This window comes from Centruroides sculpturatus, unplaced genomic scaffold (genome assembly GCF_000671375.1).
Source record: "Centruroides sculpturatus isolate CEXI.00-Female unplaced genomic scaffold, Cexi_2.0 scaffold629, whole genome shotgun sequence".
Lineage (NCBI taxonomy): Eukaryota > Metazoa > Arthropoda > Arachnida > Scorpiones > Buthidae > Centruroides > Centruroides sculpturatus.
This window is the reverse complement of record NW_019384821.1, coordinates 12,653-18,748: the sequence shown is the minus strand read 5'-3', so window position 1 is coordinate 18,748 and position 6,096 is coordinate 12,653.

Here is a 6,096-nt window from a genome sequence, read left to right as displayed (position 1 = left end):
GGTAAACGTTTACAATAAATGGTTATAATATATTTTCCGAAATGCCAAAACGCTATTTCCTACCGTTATAGTAACAATTAATTTACAAAGGTGATAACATCGGTTATTACTGAAACCTGAATAATTACTTGTACTATTATAATAATAAAAATATGGCTAATTAATATGTATAAAAGTTTGAATTAAAATAATCGCAGTAAAATGAGGACCTTTAAAAAAAGTAAGGGAACAACATGGCCTGGTATAATGTAGTTCTAGTGTCCTTCCTCGAAAGGTCGACTCCCCTATAACACTGTTGATTTTTCCGTTTTATATGAATTCCATGTTGTACGAGTCACTTAGATTTTACAATTACGTGTGCCGGGCTGTGAACGGCTTACGTATTTGTAAAATCTAAGTGACTCGTACAACATGGAATTCATATAAAACGGAAAAATCAACAGTGTTATAGGGGGTCGACTGGTATTACGGATTTTGAGCATGTAAATGAGAGGATGATGAGGAACCACCTTCATCATCCTCTCATTTACAGAACTGTATTATATCAAGGATTTAACCAACTAACCAAAGTACTGAATGATGATGAGGAGGATGGATGAAGGATGCTTTTATCCTTGCATAATTTATAGAAATATTCAAACAAGTAACTTTAATATCACAAATTTTTTATGATAATTTTAAAAAATATCATAAAATTTACTCTTCTATAGAAATTTATATACCAAAAAACAAAAGAATGGTTTGTATCAGCGATGTGAGAAATCAGAAACACTACAATTACTCACATAACATTTCTAGTGCAGTAATAATGATTGTTATAGTTGTTCTATTGTTCTTATAATCGATTTTGTGGTCAATTGCTACATTACATTTAGCTGTGATTTTTCGATAACATTTTCACTACACTAATATTTCGTGTATTATTTAAACTTCTGTAAACGTTAATTATCCATTTTCGACTGTAAATAATTACTGTTTACCTATCTTTCCATTACACTGGATTCGAAAATAATAACGTTGTCTGTGTTTGCTATAAAGATATCCTTAGAAAAATATATACAAATACACACATAAACTATTATATACTGTACATATATATACAGGATATAACAGTTTACATTTGACGAAGATAATACGTGTATACAGTTAAAATTAATTAATAAATTCCATGCAGATATAATCGACTTCCCCCCTATAACACGTGTTCCTGTAGTTCGGATTCTTATATCACGGCGAAACAATTGCGACAGTATTCGTACAAACATGCTAAAAAGACTCCTATAATTCGGTAAAACGTCATCGCCGACTCGTGTCGCGACAGGATTCGTCGAATCTAGACCAATAGCGGATATTGCACAAATCGTTGAGTTTAAACGAGCAGCGGACCTACTAAAAACCATTTATTATTTAACTGCCATAAAAATTATATTTATATTAATGATATCGCCAAAGTTCAGCGAATTTTTCGCAAAAAAAATAATTTATCAGGAAGCACGCGAGCGCCATTCGATGACAAGCTCCACGACGAAAACAAGTTTAAGCAACGGTGTAGTCGAACGGTGCACGCTCGGTAAGTAATCCTACAATTTTTTGTTTATAGCATAGTTTGTATGGATTATTCCCAAAAAAAATTATACGTATTTTGGAAATGTTGAGTCGAATTAGTTTAAAATCCATTAATTTTATAAAAGAAACCTTTCAAACAGCCGTAGTCCGTAAACTGCATACGTGCCGGGCTGTGATTGGCTGGACTCGTAGAAAATGGATTCATAAAAACCGGAACGTATCTACCGTGTTATAGGGGGGTCGACTGTACATAAATATTTACATAACTTACGAAGATATTGGAAGAATTAGAGAAAAACGTTAATTTTNATTATCTACAATTAAAAATACCAAACACATAACAAATCACCTTAATCTTGTTTATCTTATTTAAAATTTACAATAAATTCTTATATTAAGAAAATTAAATGAGCCTTCTACACAGGAAAGACGACCAAAAAAAAACTAATGTTATATTTATATATTCTTCTGTTTAAATATGATTTTAATGCAACAGACCGAAATAAAACATTTTTAATAAAAAATAAATTTCAATTAGAGACGAACAGTTGAATTTCTTTGCTGCTTTTTTTATAGCTAGATTCTTTCTTCTTGTAGCTTTTTTCTTTGTTTTTTTGTGGGTGTTAGTTGCTTTTTTTCCCCCTACAAGAATCTGCTTTCCTGTTTCTGAGGCGTAAAAACATCATCTGACGATTCTTGGGGGGATATTCTTGCTAACTGACAACAACAAGTTTCAGTTTTTTTCTCCCTCCCTCTTCCTTCTGTAAGACTGAAACTCTTTTTAACAGTCATGATATAATGATTTAACTGATTTACATTTTCCTTTTTATACGATGAATAAATAAACAGTCGAGGAATAAATATCTTTAAGTCTACACTACACTATATTTTAGAAATTTCATTAGATTATTATTTTTTTTTTTTTTTTACTATAAGTTCTTTTCTTCTATATTAATTATTAATGCGATTCTACGTATTTTATGTGATTTATTTTATAGAAAACAAATTTTTTCTTATAAATGAAAGTAAATAATACTTATATTTATTGATTAATTCAAATATATTATATTAAAAAATATCAAAAATAAAGTTTTCCAATCAAAATTAACCTCTCTACAACCCCTTCATGTTATATATATATTTGTGTTATTTTCATTTTACTTCGAATTGCAATGTTAAATAATGTTAATTATACATTATAGTATACAGTTTATACATAAGTTATGTATGTATTATACCATATAAAGTTACTAGTTTTATAAGGATTTAATTACTTATAAAAAGCTAATCTGTTTAGATTATAAAATCATTTTATATTTGAATAATTCAAGATTTTCTTTATAAATATAGCTTATATATATTATAGAAATTTTTAAATAAATCATGATAAAAAGTATAAGAAATAATATTCCACACTTTCATTACAGAATAGATTTTTTTTTATTTTTTCAACCAACTAGGTCCAAAAAACTAATAAATCTATGACAATAGTGAAAAGCACTTGAGGGAAGTAAAATAAAAGAAAAAAAAAATAAATAAAGCAGGAATCCAACCAATGTCGAAAATAAGAAAGGAAAAAAAAATGAAGATTGGTAAATAAAATTGAACGAACAAAGTACTTTTACGGGTGAAGATTTCTTTTCTTGAAATCTAACTCTGTCTAGATTTTTAGCAATCTACGAAAATAAAAAAAGAAACAAAATGAAATTGTGCTATATCTGTTCAACAAAAAAATTCTCATGTGAATGAAGGTTCTGTTATAACTTTTGAGGGAATATATATATATAAGTTATATATTGATCTAAGCCAAAAGTTAATCAGAAAAGCCAGAATATATTGTTTGTTTGATTAAATATTTTTTTTAATTTAATAGAATTAATAAATAGTTTTTAATGAGGTAAATTTAATTGTCTCTAACTTCTATCCCCTTTATAATTCCTATGACAAAATATAATTCGCTTCTTGTATGTTGCAAAATCGATATAAACTAAGCTACCATTTAGAGGGAAGAGAATCAACTTGCCAAAATCCTAACACATCAAACGGCTTCTGGTCAAATCCCTTAATTTGGTGTAGTAGAGATAGTATCGTTTTCTGTGATATCTGTAGCTGATGGCAGATGGAAAAATAACAAATACGGACATCATACTTGCTTCTATCTGTCAACGCTGTTTCCCAACGAAGGTGATAAACTCACAAGGCTATATATCAACAGGCAGTTGTAGTTGTTCCTGAGGGATTAAGGAAGGGTAGACTAGCTAGTACATAACGTGGTATCCAGGGATAGCTATTATTAATCACGGTACTGACTTGTGTTGCTTTTACTCTGACATCCTGCGAAGAAGGATTAAAAACATGAAGACGTTCCTCTGCTATTCAAGACATCAATCAGTCGAGAAGAGAGAGGGAAAAAAAAAGGAGGAGGAAAATTTTTTAGTTCCTATTCTCTAACACGTTCTGTGTCAAGATTGTTGATCATTTTTTTGCTGATCGATTTTAGTCCCAGTTCTGTTCTCTAGTTGTGCGAGGACAGCTTTAGTTCTTCAATCTCTCTCCAACATTCGGTAGGGTCTTTAATCGTTTAGCGATCAAAGTTCAAACCGTAAACTTTTATAGAGTTTAATCTTTCTAAACTCCACTTCCGATTTGGTGTATAAATGTCCTTAAAATATCTCTCTTGCACATCCTTATTTAATCCTTAGAAATATTTTAAATTGTAAACATGTATGGATTAAGGTTTTAAAAGGAACAAAATATTTGCATTTGTAAAAATCACATTTTATTAAAATATGAATAAAGGTGCATAAAAGGATTTATTTAATAATAAAGAGTTAGGTTTTTTTTATTAAAAAAACAGCAAATTTTATAGTAAATAAATCCAGAATTATGTAAATATTCTACGAGTAAAAATATTTAATAAAGTTTTTCACAACTGTTTGTGTAAATAGTATTTAATTCTCAAAATTATCATGCAAATTTAATGCTGGTTTTATTATAAGTAAGCTAACTACTGAGAGAGTGTTTAATATTAAATAAACGAATATTTAATAACGGTGTTGTCTAAACAATAACATATTATCTTCACTTAATTTATAATTAGTAATCGAACGAATTTCATCTACATGCATATTCTAACACTCAAATAATACAAATAAATATTTCTTACCCAATTTGCCCCTGTAAATCTTCCTTTCCTTTCTTACAAACCTAGAATTTAGTATGAATAACTTTATATATCTTCCTTAATAAAATAAAACATTTTTTTTTTATATATAAGATATTAAAAATTAAGATATAAACTCAAGTCTAAGTATATATATATAGGGGATATATCTTTAGAAAGATATAGCTCTATATATATAACTTATATTTCCTGTTTGGTAATCGAAAAACTCCTATTTGTATCAGAAGTCGATACACTTATGTCTGCACCTTCATCCATGCGTATGAGATCAAGATAGAAGTGTAAAGGTTCACTCGATTGACTTCAAATTCTGTAAGTAAATCTATATAGATCGTTCGGAACGTAAACAAAACCATAACTATATATGAACAACACGTCAAATACCAAGAAATAATTTCCGGTTAAGGGTATGATATTCAATATAATCTGTTCTAGTTTTATGTTTATTTTTATTCTTTTATATTATGAAATAAATAAAAAAAATTATAACCTTTCTATACTATAAAGTAAAAGGTTATAAAAAAAATATATATATAGAACTAACACGGATGTTATATAGCAGTGATCATCGATAATAAATGAGACGTCTGTTATTCTATAAGAAAAATGAAAAAAACGAAGGGGGAAAGAAATATATAAGAAATGACGTGAAAGCTTTGGCCAAGTTAGAACAGAGTATAGGATATACAAACTGTCAAAAGAGGGTATAGGAATGTTAGTCGGAATGACATAAATAAATCCCTTTGTCGTAAACGAAATATTTTCAGTAAATTTTCACACAAATAGTTGTGTCAATACGTTGACAGGTAATAACTCTCTTTACTCTCCATTTCCAGAGTTAATGCATTTAGTGCGGTTACTACACGAAAGAAAATAGAAAAACTACCGAACAGATAATTGCTATTCTTTATTAACGGCTTAATTATTGCATACTAAATGACTTAGTGTAAATTAAACAAAGTTATAACAACTCGTTTGATTTAATTCCTACGTAGTAAATCTTGTATTTAAAGTTATATGTTCTACGTTATGAACATTTATTATTAAGGAATAAAAATCTTCAAAGAGTGTATATTAAAAATATTTCTATCTTTTAAACTTTAAACATTATTTATTTATATTATAAAACTGTAAATATTGCAATGTAATTATGTTTATAATACACTTGACCCCCCTATAACACTGTTGATTATTCTGTTTTATATGAATTCCATGTTGTACGAGTCACTTAGATTTTACAAATACGTGTGCCGGGCTGTGAACGACTCACGTATTTGTAAAATCTAAGTGACTCGTACAACATGGAATTCATATAAAACGGAAAAATCAACAGTGTTATAGGGGGG